General features: G+C 38.9%; 1 non-coding gene across 1 annotated transcript; it reads left to right on the top strand.

The window, feature by feature from the left end:
* The first annotated feature begins 5730 nt into the window (after positions 1-5730).
* TRNAQ-UUG (transfer RNA glutamine (anticodon UUG)) lies at positions 5731-5802 on the top strand. Its single transcript has one exon. It is a non-coding gene; the product is annotated as a tRNA-Gln (tRNA).
* The last annotated feature ends 11632 nt before the right edge of the window (positions 5803-17434 follow it).

Raw genomic sequence — 17434 nt, 5'->3', positions numbered from 1 at the left:
ATGAAAAACCGGAACTGTAAAACTATGAAGGAAATGTACGGGTTTGTACCTCTTACTGTGGCTGGTTCTTGGTGGTTTCTTCTTCTCCTTCCTTTAGTCCCTAGTGCCATGAACACAACCAAGCACTCAAAATCTAAGAGAAAAACAACGCCAAAGTAGACACTCACACACGTTTTTTTGTTCGAACCGCTCTTGCCGAAACTTCCAAGAACAACACTTGTTTCCTTAGCTTCCTTGTACAAGAGATTGAGAGACTCTAAGAAATTGTTCAAGGTCTGTAACTCAATGGAAACCCAAAGAAAATCACACCCCTTGCTCCCTTCTCCTTGGACCCGAACCGTACGAACACCTCAAGAACACTAAGTGTTCTTCTTCTTCTCTCTCTCAAGTTTGGATATGGCTAATGCAAATGAGAGAAAATGGCTCTAACTCCATCTCATCCAACCCCTAATAACTACCCATGACGATTCAAAATATTTTCCCACCAAGTGTCTGTGTATGTAGCCGAACACACTAAACAATTATCCAAAATAATGCATTAAACCATAGCTAAAAATGATTAAATATAAAATATGGTCTAAACACCAAATAGTGTCACTTTAGTTTAAACTTATGTGTATGATTTTATGTGAGTCATTTCAACATAAAATCATGACTTTAATCTCATAAAATTCCACTTGAATTATTTATAGACTCTGTTATCCCTCAAAATTCAAGAGATCACGTGGCAAATGAGAAAGTGGCACATGGTATCACAAGTCATGGAAAAACGACAAAGAATTGAAAAAAGACTGATGAGCAAAAAAGGATAGGTCCGGGACCTATAAGGAAGTCGACCGGGCCTAAACCCCTTAGGGGAGGTCGGCCTGGCCCTAGCCTCCTAGGGGTGGTCGACCTGACCCCAACCCATAGGGGTGGTTGGCCTGACATGCTAAAGAACTGCATGGGGTGGTCGGCCCACCCTATTCTTCATAGGGTGGTCGGACTAAACTCCCAAATATACTTTGCTGGATAAAGTTTGTGGTCATTCAAGCTGAAATCAACAAGCCTAGCACCTAGAGGGTCAACAGGCCTAGCATCCAGAAGATTAGCAGGCCTAGCACCCAGAGGGTCATCAGGCCTAACACCCAGAAGATCAGCAGGTCTAGCACCCAAAGGGTCATCAGGCCTAGCACCCAAGCTCTAAAAGGGTCATTGAGCCTAACACCTAAGTCTCATAGACCAACCAAGACTTAGCATTTTCCCAAAGGTTTCAATCGTGCATCACCAACTACGATTAAGAGAAACAATGAGAATACCCACAATCTCATAATCATGAGGAGGTGGACACGTATCTCCACTATCTAATAATCGTGTACCAAACCACGATCTCCAATATTAATGATCACATAACAGCCCCTGGGTACTATAAATAAAGGACCTAGAGCTTTATAAAGGAGAATTTTGGATCTTTTTGGGAATGATCTTGAGAGAGATATTTTTTGGGGAGAAACTCTGGGCAAATTGGTGACGAGTGAATACTTCAGTTCATCAGTGTAATTGTCTATTGAGTGATTTAATACCAAAGACTAAGTGGATTAGGTTATTACTGTTCATCAGAACAGGGCTGAACCACTATAAAATTTATGTGTGTTTATTTAAGATATTTGTACTCTCTCGTCTATTAAATTCATTTCGTTCAAAAAGTGCCGTATACTATACATATGACCGTTGGCCAATTTCACAGGTCAACAAAATCTTAGTGAATAAATCATAAAATTTTAGTCTAAAATGATTATATGATTTTATGTGGGTCCCAAACACATAAAACCATATACCAAAATTCTTTAAAAAAATTCCCAAAATTCTCTTGTGGCTCAAATTAAAATTCTAAGATTATTCTAGGGTTTTTCTATAATTATTCCACCCAAATCTAGCTAGTAAAATAAATATTTCTCACTTTATGTTTATTTCACATCTAAGTCCCCAATCTATGGTCTAAAGCGATCAACTCACATTTCCTTAATTAAAATAATAATTGGTAAATATTATTCCTGGTTAATTTCTAAGTGATAATATTCACAAATAAATTTACCAATTATTATTTTAATTATTTATTTTACCGTTAAATAAAATTAATTCACAAATAATTTTACATAAAATAAAATATAAAAAAAATCCGGGTTATTATAGGTAAAATCTCAAACATATGGATAGTTACAATTATAGCGACTAGGTTATAGTGGATTATAGTTGTAATTATATGTTTAAAAGAACGAGTCCTAAGATTAGATCAGTGCATTGGATTTTCACTGATTAGGCAATCTACGATATTATCTACTTACACATTCCGGGTGTGATGTCTTGTCCAAGGCATTGACCAAGTAGATAAGATCGGATATATTTGGTTACATCGGACTAGGACCGATATTAATTCTTGATAGATAAATAAGTATCGTTGTTATCGAATCTAAACAATGTCACAATGTTGACCATAGGTCAAGTCGTTCTTAATTCTGAGTGATAATATTCTAGTCATTATATTATTTAAATATTTTGACTTGTTCGTTACCATCTTACCCTACGGTCTAGCCCATACTTACATCTGGGAGTGTAATTGAGTTAGAGTATTATTCATAGAAATGAAATCTATAGCCTCTATATATGAAGTGAAAAGATGATTTCATTAATTGCTTTGTTCAAAAGGTTAAATTATCGAGATCTCATTTCTGTGATTAAATTCATGGAAATATCATTTATAAGGAACTTACTAAGAGTTAAGAATAAATATTGATGAGGGGTGAAACGGTAATTTGCACCCAGCATGTTAGTAAATCATTGATAGATGATTGAGTGACTATAATGATTATAACAATTGATAACGTATTTGTGGCTTAGAAAATACCTTCTATGAATTCAAGAGTTCAATTTCGAGTCTATAGTGGAGTCACGAGGAATTAATAAGATAGTGAAATTATTTGTAAATAAATCCACAGTATCTTTGTGAAATTATTTGTATTTGGCTGTCTTAGTTTTAGACTTAAAGATTGCTAACGAAGTACACATAAAATCTTATTTAATTGGTATAAAATTTATAACTTTGAAATATTTAATAAATTATGCAACTTAGTAGTGAAATTATGTAATTAAATAAAAAAAATGATAAAATAACGTAAATGAGATAATAAAACTACTTTGTACATGTAGTTTTTTTATAATGTATTCAATTTTTGCTGTAAATGATTTTATTATATTTTATAGGGAAATTTATGGTGAAAATGAGTAAGTATTCTAAAATGTTGCACATAAATCACTAAGTAGTTTTTTTTGCGACAAAATTGAGCACGTAGTTTAAAAGGTTGCACTTCAGTCAGTAAGTAATTTTTTTTTTACATGAAAAGTTAGCAAGTAGTGTGAAATATTGCACTTACGTCACTAAGTAGTTTTCTTTGTTGCAAAAATCATATTTTACACAAATTTTGTATTGATTTTAATTAATAAATAAATAAAAAATACATTTTTTAGACCACTTATTATTTAATTGATAATTGATTTAATTTTACTTAAGTACAACATTTTAGGCTACTTACTCATTTTTGCCGCCAAAAAACTACTTAGTAACTTAGGCTCTGATTGGTAGGAGGTTTGGATACAATTCTATAAATCCAAAAACATAAAAGTTGTGGGCTCATAATAATAATTGATTGGTTACTCATTTTGAAAAACTAAATTCAAAAACTAAATTACATTTTATACTAGGAGATAGAAAACACAAATTTCACGTTTTCTAGTTTTCTTAAAATTGTGCTCTGACTACTACAGTATGCACTTTGACATTTTTTTCTTCCCTCATATGTTCATCTATATGTTAAAGTATATATATATATATATATATATACACGGTCAAATATAAATAATTTGGGGTGCTTGTTTTTATTATTATTACAAAAAAAATTAAGCATATATTAATTAGTAATAAATAAATAAGCCTTAGATATATTTTTCCAACATGTCACTAATTAGGTGATAAATAAAATAGAATTGAAATATTGATAAAATCAAAATTCTAACAAAATAAATCCAAATTCTTACAAAATTCTATCATAATCTCATTTTATCATCTTAAAAATTTAAAAATAGTGGAACCTACAAAAATAACTGATTCGTAAGATGATTTTGAAAATAAAAATCAATATTATAATTTTGTGTTCTAAAATAAAAAACATGAAAATCATGTTTTCTCATATTCCAAATCATTGTATCATAAAATACTATAAATATATCACTTTTTTATATTTTCAGATTTCCTACCAATCACATATTCAATTTTTTAAAACTCAAAAACTGTTTTTAAATATTGAACCAATCACATTTTCAAAATCATGTTTTCAACTATAAATTCAGATTTTTATTTCAGAAACACAATTTTTGAAAATACAGTTTTCTAATCGCGAACCAATCAGACCCTTAAGTACAACCTACTATTTATTGATTTTCACCGTAAATTTTCCTATTATAAATCACATTTTTTTAATATTTAAATTTGGGATAATGGTGACAAAACTACTTAAGTAGTTACAATTCTTGCTGTAAAATACTTGTGTAAAAATTTTGATGGCAAAACTACTAAACTAGTTATAATTCTTGCAGTTAAATACCCATGTAAAAATTTTGACGACAAAACTCCTTGATTAGTGGATTTTCTTGTACTTAACTCCCTACCATTAAGTCAACGTGGCAACCTCCAATTTGTCCAAAATATTTTTAAAATATTTTAATTCCTAAAAATTTAATTTTTAAAATAATTAAAAATTCAGAATAAAATAAAATATTTTAAATTCAAAAAAATTAACACAAGTATTTTTAAAACTTAAAAACATTAATTTAATGAAAAATATAAATAAAATAATAAGAAAATTCATTTTAATTTTGATTAAAATCTAAATACACTCTAATTTCATGTTGATTAAAAATAAAATTTTTATGATTTTTATTTATATTTTTAATTAAATTAATGTTATTTTTCTAGTTTTTAAAATACATGTTTTAATTTTTTTATGAATTTAAAATATGTGATTTATTTTTTCTTGAATTTTTAATTAATTTTAAAATATTTAAAAATTAAAAAATTGATAAATTGGAGACTGCCACATGTCCTATAGGTTAGTTTTAATAATTGAATTAATAGCAGGTAGTTAAATGCAAGAAATTTTACTACTTAAGTAGTTTTACTGTCAAAATTTTTACATGAGTATTTAAGTACAAAAATTGTAATTATTTAAGTAGTTTTGCTATCAAATTTTTTATATAAGTATTTAGCTGCAAAAATCATAATTAGTTAACAAGTTTTGATACTATTATACCTTTAAATCTTACCAATCATACTTTTTTATTATATTTTTTATCTATATAATTTAAATTATAATTGAATTAAATATTTTCTATATACTTCATAGTAGAGCAATGAATATGTTTTTTGAGTAATAATCAACTACCTATGGTATTTTGGTTCTAGCGTCAGGCTCTGAAATTTAGGAATATAATGATTTCAGAGAAGAAAATATTGACCATAATTGATGACATGAAGAACAAGAAACTCTTGTAAACTATTGAGTGTCTGTATATTATAAATGCTTCTTCTTTTTTTTTTTTAAGCTCTAAAAGTAAAAAAAAAAAGTATTATGCTTCGGTGTAAAACAAAAGTAAAGGAATCTTTTTTATAAAAGGTTAGTAGCCCAATAACTCAACCAGGGTTCTATGGTGTAGTGGTTAGCACTCTGGACTTTGAATCCAGCGACCTGGGTTCGACTCCCGGTAGGACCTTTTTAAATTATTGCATCAGATTAAAATACTTTTTGTCCTTAGACAAGCTTGGGCCATAGTCAACTTCTTTACAGTGTTGAGGCTTTTGAGGAAAGTGAGGCCCATTTTTCAATCCAATGATGAACAATTTTTTTGGCCCCTTTTTCGAATTAAGTGATACATATTAGGAATATCAACCTAATTCTTTTCGGAAATTCAAAATAGGTATCATACCCAATAATATTAAGTGAAAATTAGACCTACTACCCAATTTAAGTTAACTTCTTTAATTTTTACCCACCTTTTAAAACTCTTTGATTAATACCCAAACTATTAATGACCCTACCTATTATACAGTGATCTAGTGGAAGTGACAGTGGAATATTATTTAAAAAGGAAAGTAAATGACACGACAGAGGCAAAGATTGAGATTTTTACATTGGACTTCTAATAGTGTTTTAAGGGTAATATGATAAATGTGCTTAAAAAAGTGGGTAATATTCAACTAAATATTATTAGTAGTTATTTTTAGTTAACTAATCCTAAAACTGGGTATTTTTCAAGTTATCCTAATATTAACTATACACCAATACATAAAAGTAAGGTTAGATAAACAAAAGGAAGATTAATCTTTATTTGGAATTAGTATTAACTATATACCAATACATAAAGTAAAAGCTTAGATAAACAAAATGAATCTTCCTCTTTTTTTTTTTAAAAATGTTACTCTTTGTTTGGAACTTCGATCAATTTTAAGGGAGAGAAAAAAAATTTCTTGTTTTGGGTCATACAAAGAATTGATAATATTTTTTTAAAAAAAATAATAACTTCATTTTATACTGAAGTGATAAGTATATTAAAAAAATACCTTTAAAATTTTAGAAAAGTATTATTTTTTTCAATCTTTTCTTTCAGAAAAAATTTCCTTGGCAAAATTCAGGGTTAAAACAAAGCTGAATTTCAAATTGCTAGTGGAATTGTTTGTCCTATAGCTTATGAATAAATTACATCCACATTAAAAGATTGCTTGTCTCGTTTATTATCTTTACTATGTTTCTTTCTAAGCATTTACAAAAATATCCCATTTATTTACTTTAGCATTAACTCCCATATCATTATATTTACAAAAATAGTTGTTAATAAATAATGATAAAAACAATGGATTACAATATCTACGATTTTTCTAAATATTGAATAGAGATTATCCTTGTGAATTTATTTCAAGGGGCCAAATAAAGAAGAGCTAAATTAATTTCTTTTTATCAGAGGTAATGTTGGGATAAATTCAACAATTATAATTCATAACCCATGGATCAAACAAATTGATTTTGAATTTAAGGATCGAACATAAAATGAAGAAGAATAAAAGGTTAGGGGATTTATTTATGTGTAAGAGAGGCTTGAGATGATGATTATTTCTATTGATGCTTAGTTACAAATACACAAGGGTGAGACTACTGTCTGAGTAATTTGTGAGAATGATCTTATTTTATAGTTCATTTTGCATAATGGTTCACTTTCAAAACAATTTAGGAAAACAACATTTTTTTTGTTAGTGAATTAACTGTATTGACAAATATATCCTTTAATTAAAATAAGACAATAATAATAAAATTTAAAACAAAAGTCCTAATTTTCAATCTTCTTTTATTTATTTTTTTATTTTAGACTTGGTTTGATATTATTACGGAAGAAACGTAAGGAAATACAGAACATTGTTTTTATTATCTGAAGTAATTTTTTATTACAAGAACCTAAGTATTTATATGTTCTAATACACCTAAAACTAATAAAGAAAGAATATATAACAGAAGTTGTTACAGAGTAACAATAAAAATAAAACTAACCAGTTGACCTAAACTAAGTAACTAATACAAAAAATAAACATAAAAGAATAATCCTAATAGCCCCCTTAAGATGGATTGTGTATATCATGGACAATCATCTTAGAAATGTGTGAATGGAGAGTTGTAGAAGATAGAGCTTTGGTGAAGGCATCTGCAAGTTGATGTTGGCTGTTGACTGAGATAAGTCTGATTGTGGAAGCTCTAATCTTGTCTCTTATGAAATGACAATCCAATTCAATGTGTTTTGTTCGTTCATGAAAGGTTGGATTATTAGCAATGTGGATAGCAGAGTTGTTGTCACAATAGATAAATGTCGGGGAATGTTGAGAAATATTGAGAGCTTTGAGAAGGAATTGGAGCCAAGTAAGCTCACTTGCAGTGGCTGCCAGAGCACGGTACTCAGCTTCGGTTGAACTTTTGGAAATTGTAGGTTGCTTCTTGGATCTCCAAGAGATTAGACAATCTCCCAAGAAAACACAGAAACCAGTGGTGGATCTTCTAGTCATGGGGCAAGATGCCCAATCAGAATCAGAGAAAGCCCGTAACTAAAGAGAAGATGTTGAAGGGTAGAGTAGACCTTGACCTGGTTTAGCTTTGAGATATCGAAGAAGATGGTGAACAACTTGTAGATGCAGTGTCCTTGGTGATGACATGAATTGGTTTAGGCAGTGTACCGAGTAAGTAATGTCCGGTCTAGAGAGGGTAAGGTAAAGAAGTCTGCCAATGAGTCGTCGATACTGAGATGGATCAGGCAAAGGAAGATCGTCAGTAGTATTAAGTTTTAGTCTTGGATCCATGGGAGTGGCAGCTGGTTTACTACCCAAATAACCAGTGTCTTGTAAGAGTTGAAGAGTGTACTGCCTTTGAGAGAGGAAAAGACCCTTGGTAGAGCGAGCTATTTCAAAACCAAGAAAGTACTTGAGCTGGCCCAAGGCTTTGAGTTTGAACTGGCTGTCAAGAGAGTGTTGAAGCTAGTGAAGAAGATATAGGTTTGGTCTAGCGATGATAATGTCATCCACATAAACCAATAAAGCAATGAAAGAGTCCCCTTGTCCTTTGGTAAAGAGTGTGTAATCAGCTTGAGATTGATGAAAGCCTTCAAGGAGGAGGGTGGTAGACAGCTTTGTGTACCATTGGCGGGAAGCTTGGCGAAAACCATAAAGGGATTCGTGTAGTTTACAGACAAGTGGAGCACCTGTATGAGAAGAATTTGAAATTAGTAAACCAGGTGGGATAAACATGTAGACATCCTCATTAAGATCGCCATTTAAAAATGCATTATTTATGTCTAACTGAATAGTATGCCAAAGTTTTATAGCTGAAATGGCTAATAAAAGTTTCAAAGTAACCATCTTAGCAACAGGAGAAAAGGTATCAAAAAAGGCAAGTCCTTCTTGTTGAGCATATCCCTTTGGAACTAAACGAGCTTTGTAATGCTTAATGGTCCCATTGCTGTGGTATTTAATTTTGTATATCCATCGACACCCAATTGCTTTCTTGTGGGAACGGAGAATGGTAATTGTCCAGGTTTGATTTTGTTGCAATGCTAAAAGTTCTTGTTGCATTGCTTGAACCCAGTTGTTATCTTTGGCAGCTTCCTTGTAAGAGGATGGTTCACTATGTTCTGAAACTGCAAACACAAAATCTTTATGATCATTAGATAACTTTGAATAAGAAAGATAGTTAGAAATATGGTAGGGAGTGGTATGAGTTAGAGGGGCAGCAAAGTGACACTCAAAATCAGTAAGATATGCTGGTGGGTGAGTAGGCCTTGTGGGACTACGAAGAGTGGGAGCAGCAGGGGTGATGCACTTTGAGTGGTGTCCGAAACAGGAGGACCATTGTTTAGCTGCAAAAAAGGATTAGTTTCAGGAATATCATGGTCATGTGAAGAAGGATGAATATAATCTAAAATGGGAGTGTGTGAAATGAAAGGAGATGGTAAAACGAGAGATGGAAAAGGGTCAGAAATAACAGTATGTGAGAGAAATTTAGTCAAGGGAAAGATAGTCTCATGAAAAACCACCTTTCGAGAGACAACAAATTGCTTTGTGTTGAGATCATATAACCTGTAACCTTTTACACCAGGTGGATAACCAATAAAGATGCAAGTGCGTGCACGAGGTTCAAATTTAGTTCTATGAGCAGTGAGTGTAGAAGCAAAGGCTAAGCAACCAAAAGTACAAAAAATATGATAATCCGACATTTTACCAAACAAAAGTTCATACGGAGTTTGATCCATTAAGTTGGGGGTTGGTGTTCTATTAATAATGTAAGCAGCAATAAGCACACAATCAGACCAAAATGCGATAGGAGTATGAGCTTAAAAGTGTAATGCACGAGCAACATTAAGAAGATGTTGGTGCTTTCTTTCAGTGATAGCATTCTGTTGAGGAGTGTCGACACAAGTAAATTGATGCAAAATTCCTTTTGAGGCAAATAATTCAGTAAAGGTTAGTTCAGGTGCATTGTTAAAACGAAAACATTTAAGAGTTTTGTGAAATTGTGTCTCAATCATAGCCAAAAAAAGTAGGAATAATTGTAAGCACATCTGATTTATGCTTTAGTAGATAAATCCAAGTGAAGCGGGATTTATCATCGACTAAAGTAAGAAAAAATCGATGATTAGAATGTGATGGTGTGTGATGTAGTCCCCAAATATCACAATGCACAATATCAAAAATAGAATCAGCAAAACGATTATGATTAGCAAAAGAAAATCTTTTCTGTTTGGCCATCGGACAAATGAAACAAGGTAAAGATTTATGTAAATTGGTAGTGTTACAATTCAAAGTTGTACTAAGAGTATCAAGACATTTAGAAGATAAATGGACTAATCTAGAGTGTTATATTTCAGCACTAACAGTATTGATGTGAGAAACATGAAAAGATGTGTCCAAGGTGTATAAGCCGTTGCTTGAGCTACCCTTGCCAATCATCTTCTGGCTTAGTGTTTCCTGTATGCAAAAAGAATTGTGACTAAAAAGAATAGATATAGATTTTGAAAAAGTTAAGGCACTAACAGATGTAAATGTGGAAATTTCTCCTTGAGAGTTCTATTCACGGGTGAAGCTCTATACTACGAGACACCTTCACTAGGCGAGGACCCTCGGCCACTTGCCCATCCGAACTTCACCCTCGCTATGCGAGGGTCCCCAACTGGTCGTCCGCGTGCGCCCCGTTCCATCAGACATCAAGCCTCGCCTACACTTGGAGGAAGAATGTCAGCCTCGCTATGCGAGGGTGGGGGATTTGTTGTGGCGTCCGTGCTCCTAACCTCGCGACGCTGCACCTGGAAGGAGGAGAGGCAGCCTCGCTATGCGAGGGTGATACCTTGTTGCGACGCCCGAGCCATGCCCATACCTGAGGGAAAAGGGCTAGCCTCGCTACGCGAGGTACCCTCGCTATGCGAGGGTGTGGCCTCGCCACGGCGCTCTTGCTGCTAGCCTCGTGTCTATGCGATCCGCATAAGCCGGCCCTGACCCTTGGCACCTTGACTTCTCAGGACATGCATAGGTTGAAGCCTCCTTGACATAGGCACGGGATCACTTGGAGGAACCTTGTTGATATGCCAAACGAACATGGAGCATTGAACGGGAATTGATGAGGACAACTGAGTACGAAACACGTGCGCTGACACGGGGTGTACGGTTATGGAAAGAACAGAGGCACGACCCTATGATCTGCGTCTGAGGAGTAGTGGCGATACGGACCTGTACGAAGAGTAGTGGTGCCACTTGGACACCCCCGACCATACGCCAGAGCCGACAGTACTATGTCCTAGGCCACAACTCTGACACCATCAGGGTAGACACCACGACGCCCTGAGCCACTACACTATCAGAGTACCTATGTACGTCCCTGTGGTCTGGGACTTGTTTGTATCCAGGGCCAATAGAACCCCCCCTATAAATAGACTCCAACCCCTCAGGCTAAGGGGTTGGAAAACTGAATGTATGAAAAAGACTTAAGAAGTATATGTTTCTGGTTTTCATTGTTGCCTGAGTTTTCTTCTGTTGATTAGAGTTCTTTCTATCTAATTTAAAGCTTCCTATAGTATTGCGATTGAAGTTTTCTAACCATCAATCGTTGACGAGTTCTTACCGTCAACAGTTTGGCGCCGTCTGTGGGAACGTAAGCACCAAGCTACTGTTCTGCCATTACTTCCGGCAAGGAGAAATGCCAAGACGTTCGAAGCGACTCAGGGAGCCTTGAGAGGTAGAGGTCCATCTTACCGGAGTCCAGTTGAAGGCCTCCATGAAGGATCCACCTCCACCCCGAGACGTAGAGCCCCCAAGGGACCTTGAGGTTCACGAGAATGACAGGGAGGCCTCGTCGCCGGCCATCCCACCCGGTGAAAATCCTCCAAGGACAACTACTGCACCACCCGGGAATGCCAACGAGTTCCCTCCTCCCAAACCACCACAAGTACCGAACTCCGGCCGGCAAGACCCGGGCCCCTCAACGCGTAGACACGATAAGCAACCCCGGGTCCACTCCGTGAGCTCGAGTTCCAAATCTCGTTTCTATGAAGAAGAGATCCGTGAACTGCACCGTAAAAACCAAAGACTGGAGACTACCCTGGAGAACATACAGGAGGTGCTGAATGGCCTGTTGCAAGGTAAGTCGAACATGACCCTGCCCAAGAGGAAAGAGAAGGGTCGGGAAACCACTGTCCCAGTAGACGACGGGAGGACCAGGCACTCCACTAGCAACACCCCCAAGGAGATGCCGCAGGAGCGTCCCGGACCGTCGAGGCCACCCCAGGAGCCAAGGCAAGGGAACAATGGTGGCTCTCGCAACGACATCGAGGTCACCTCAAAGAGGACGCCCGCGGATCTACGAGAGGAGCTCAACAAGAAGAGGGCGGATAAAAGGACTACCCCTCCTACTGTCCCCCGAGACGGCGAAGGAAAGGAAGGTGTCAACCCGTCCATGTTGAGAGACTCCCTGAAGAAGAGGAGGCAGGACCTCGATACAGAGATGAAGAGCCTGCGGAGTAAGATTGTCACCGCGTCTGGAGGGCAAAGCCTTAAGGAGGAGTTCGACTATGAATCACCCTTCACCAGAGAGATCCAAGCCATCCGACTCCCAGCCAACTTCAAAGAGCCTCATATGACCCCGTATGAAGGAAGCACCGACCCCAAATACCACCTAGACGCATTCAATGACTTGATGAAGTTAAGAGGGATAAGTAGTGGGGCTAGATGCCACTATTTTGCAGTCACGCTGAAAGGACCCGCATACAAATGGTTTAAGAGACTTCGGCCGGGATCCGTCGGGTCTTGGCAACAGTTTTCAGATGAGTTTCTCCAACAACATCATGCCGTGCGTGATTATACTATGCCGGGCACCAGCCTCACCAATGTAAAACAAGGCGAAAATGAGAGTCTAAAAAGCTACATTCACAGGTTCAACATGGAAGCAGCCAAAGTGGGGAGCTTGACCCGCAGAGAGTTAAAAATGGCTATCACTGCCGGGGGGCTTCCGGGAAGCAAATTGTGGGATAATATGCTCAAAAGGGAAGTCACAGACCTAGATGACTTCTTCGAGAGAGTGCAAAAGTATATTCGTGTAGAGGATGGCCACGCGAACTTAAAGGCAGGAAAGTGTGAGTCCCTTGCAAAGCCCCCGACTAACGAAGGGTCGAATGGTGCAAAGAAGAAGAGGGCGTACGAAGGGCCGAGGGATGATCAACATAGAAAGCCCAAGCGGGGAAGCGACCCTAGGCAAACGGCTTATACCTTCTATACAGACCTGACGGATACAAGGGAGCATATCTACCTCACCAACGAGAGGCGGGTTCCCTTCAAGAAGCCCCCACCAATGAGGAAGGATCGGTCCCAGAGGGATCCAAATAGATACTGTCAATACCACAAGGATATTGGTCACACCACAGCAGAGTGTATTCATTTGAAAGAAGAAATTGAGGAGCTCATCCGCAGGGGGCACCTAGGCCGATATGTCAGGAGAGAAAGGTCGAAGTCGGAGGATGAACCAGTGATATCTAAGATGCAAAGAGAAGCTCCGGAGATCCAGGGAGAAGTAAGAACTATTTTTGGAGGTCCGGGGCTTGGGGGAAACTCCCGGAAAGGACGAGATAGGTACGCTAGAGAAGCCAGGCGAAGTCCACCACCTTGTGTCATGAGTCTGGAACAGCGCCCCCCGAAAAGCTTTAAAGGAGAAAATGACTCGATCACTTTTACAGAGGAGGATGCACGAGGGGTGCACTTTCCCCATAATGATCCTCTGGTGTTGACAATCCAGTTGGCCAACCTGCGGGTGCATCGAGTCCTCGTAGACAATGGAAGTTCCGTAGATATCTTATATCGCCCCGCCTTGGAGAAGATGGGCTTGGGCATCAGGCACTTGAAGCCTTGTCAATCCACCTTATACGGGTTCGCGGGGAACTCGATGCAACCCTTAGGGGTGATCAAATTAGCACTCACCATGGGAGAACAACCCCGACAGACCACGATCATGGCAAACTTCGTCGTAGTAGACTGTGCTTTGGCTTTCAATGCGGTATTGGGGAGGCCATCCCTAAGAGAATTGAAAGCAATCACTTCAATATATCACCTCACCGTTAAGTTCCCAACTCCTGGTGGGGTAGCAGGCATGAAGGGAGAACAAAGAGAGGCTAGAGAGTGTTATAACACCACCCTTCACACTTCTGCGAAGCTGCGAGAACCGATGACGATGGTGGTGCATGAGGGCACAGGCCCACAGGAACTAGATCCCAGAATCGTGAAGGACCCAATCGGGTAGCAGTAAGGCTCCCATGCCTGATGCAAGTAGTAGCTATGTTTAGTTTGTTGCAGGGTATGCTATTTTAGTAGACGAGAATCAAAGAGGTTACCCAGATAACCTCCCAAGTAGATGTAAGCTTTTTATCTATTTATATATCGTTGTAATCTGACTACTATGAATGAAACTGTTTTCCGCTTCGTATGTTACTTGCTTCTTTGTGCAAGCATCAACTAAAGTCCCCGCCAAGATAAATCTCACCAGGTACTTGGGGGGTAGGACGACAAAAGTAAACAAAAAAAAAAAATCTCTTATATTCAAAAGGATTAGCTACCCTTATGAATATCAAGGGAGCAGTTAAAAAAGAATAACCTCCAACGAAAGGCCGACACCCCAAGAGGTGAGGCTGTAAGGAGGGAATCACCCGATAAGTCTAGATCGGCCATTAAGCCGGCTAGCCCAAAAAGGGTCTTACAAGGGACCCTTGGAAAAAAAATAGTACTATGTATAAGGACGAGAAGGACGCTTCTCGCAAAAAGTAATAAGCGCGCGCAAAGAACATAAAAGGACCCCAACAGCCCAACGGGTTAACGTGTCCTTACAAGTATAATCAAGGTGCACCAGAAAGATTATCTTCATCAAAGCAAAGAAAAACATATAGCCCCCAAACAACAGTGATAAGAGGGACTTGCCAAAGCCCCTTAAGTTTAATAAAAAAAGAAAAAAAAGAAAAGAAGTGGTGCGAGGGATTACACACCCAAAACATACATAGACTGAGTACAAGGAGACCTACAAATCTCCACCTCGACCCTGCCACTCAGAAATCCTCTCGACGGCACAGTCCCCAAAAGAAGATAAGTCAACGGCGGGGTTAGTCCTCCAAACAGCATGCAACGTCTTCTCGATTATTCGATCCTCAACGGTCATAAGCTCAGCTTCGAGCACAGCGATCCTCCCGTTCAGAGTTTGGATGGTAGGCTCCAGCTGAATGTTGGCAAGCGAGGTTGATGCAGCCCGAGCCAAGGCGGTATCCCTCTGGCATACCACCTCGGCCAATTGACTTGACAAGGCATCCTTTGCAGTCTGAGCCACCGATAGGTTCCCCAGTGCCTCCTCAAGCTCGTGTTGCAACCGTTGGGTCGATGAAGAGTGGGAGGCGAGTAGTCGATGGTTCAAAATGGAAGCCTGTGTGAGGACGAGAATATAAAGCAAAGCCTCAAGGGTTAGACGACATGCCAGAAATAATATAAAAAGTATATATGTGGCCAGCACAAACGAATAAACCAAGTATCGCGACAGTTACCTGCAGGGAGGCTCGCATGTAGGCGCTCTCTAGCTGAGCCTCAGGGACATCATGTAGCGTCCCCCATTCACCTTTGGGAAAGTTTCCCAAGTGATGGCTCATGGCTTCCCCATATTGGCTCGCCAGAGGATGATCTTCAGGAATCGAGACATGAGCTGGGCCGGGAGAGGCGTGAGTACCAGCCGAGGCCCGCTTAGGCAAGGAGGGGGACCGGGAAGGCTCCGACCCATCTGCAGTAGTGCGGGGGGGCAGAAGAGTGTGGAGTCGCTTCCTGGGGTAAAGAGACGCTTGTGGAGGCCCACCTAGGAGGCCCCCTCGGGGGTGAAGGAACCCCATCAAAAGAAGGAATGACAAAATTCCTTCTAGGCACAGAGGGGCGAGGGGCAGGGGCATCGAAGGCAAACTCGCCGCTAGGCGTTAAAGGCGACATCCGAGAGGTAGCACCGCCAATGTGACCGTCATCAGCTATACCCTTAGCCCTGCCAGCAACAGAGTACAAGCAGGAGTAGTTCTCAGACACCACAGTCTCCTCAATGTCCATATGGTCACCCGGGGAGTAGACATAGTCCCTATCGGCCGCTTCATCATAATTCCTTTCATCGTGACCATATACCCACGGACTCTCAAGTACGGGTGCCGCTGGGGGTAAATCAACAGAGTCAGGTGACGCGGGGCGTGGATCCTCAGATTCAGGAGAAATGAAGCATAAGGTTACTTTCTGGTCCGTGGTCAGCAGCCCGCACGAGTGGAGATTGCTCTCTGTGAAAAGGGCGCTGGCTTGTTTGCATGCCTTCGGCATAGCCAGGATTTGTATTACCCGGTCATGAGCCGACCGCTTCAAGTTGGGACCGACGACCCCTAAGAGACTTGCCATCGAACGAAAGGAAATAACCACAGTTACAAGAACTATAAATAAAAAAAAGGGAAGTCGAATAATAAGAGAAACTTCTGGTATAGGGGATCAAGGTGAGGATAGCCTTACGTGGGGTGTTGAAGCTAGAATATCGGGTCTGCCCACTATAAGTATAGAAGTAGTCCGACTTCCACGCCCCCTATTGGAAATAGATCCCTCCAAGAGGGAACTCCCTTTAAGGGCCGCGGCTTTCTGGAGTTGGTAGAACCCGGGGGCCGATGTATTCTCCCTCAGGGTGAAGAAATAATGAACCTCGCTTGTCGAAGGCCCCCTAGAGTACACCTGATGGTACAACACATACAAACAGCTGAGCATCACCCAGGAGTTGGGGGACAATTGTAGTGGCGCCAATTCAAAGTAGTCCAATACTTTGATGAAGAAAGAGTGGAGTGGCAGAGCTCCACCAAATCGGATTATGGCATCGCTAAATGCCACGAACCCCTTTTGCGGTGCGGACGCACGTTCCTTGCATTCTGGTATGACAAACTTGAGGTTCAAGGGTAACTTATGGGCTTTCAGCATGTTGCCCAATTTCTTCAGAGTAACGGTAGACCTTCCGGCTTCATCAGAAGTGTCCAAGGTTCTCTTCGGCATCTCGGGTACCTGGACAAAGTAAGGCAATTTATGAGCGACAGACTTCCTTAGGGTCCTAGAAGTTTCCCCACATGTTCTATGTCTACCGGCTCTTTGTTTGACCCTAGGGCGCAAGACATGGGGTAGGAGAGGGAACACGGGTGGCACCATGGAAAGGAACTCCAGTTCAACCAACTCATGTCTACCGCCTTCAAAGGAGGAATCCGCATAATCGTGAGACTCGTCACGACAAAAGGAAAAAGGCTCAGG

This window comes from Humulus lupulus, chromosome 4, assembly GCF_963169125.1.
Source record: "Humulus lupulus chromosome 4, drHumLupu1.1, whole genome shotgun sequence".
NCBI classification, from domain to species: Eukaryota; Viridiplantae; Streptophyta; class Magnoliopsida; order Rosales; family Cannabaceae; genus Humulus; species Humulus lupulus.
Note: the sequence above shows the minus strand (reverse complement) of the source record. Positions and strands in the feature narration are given on the sequence as shown.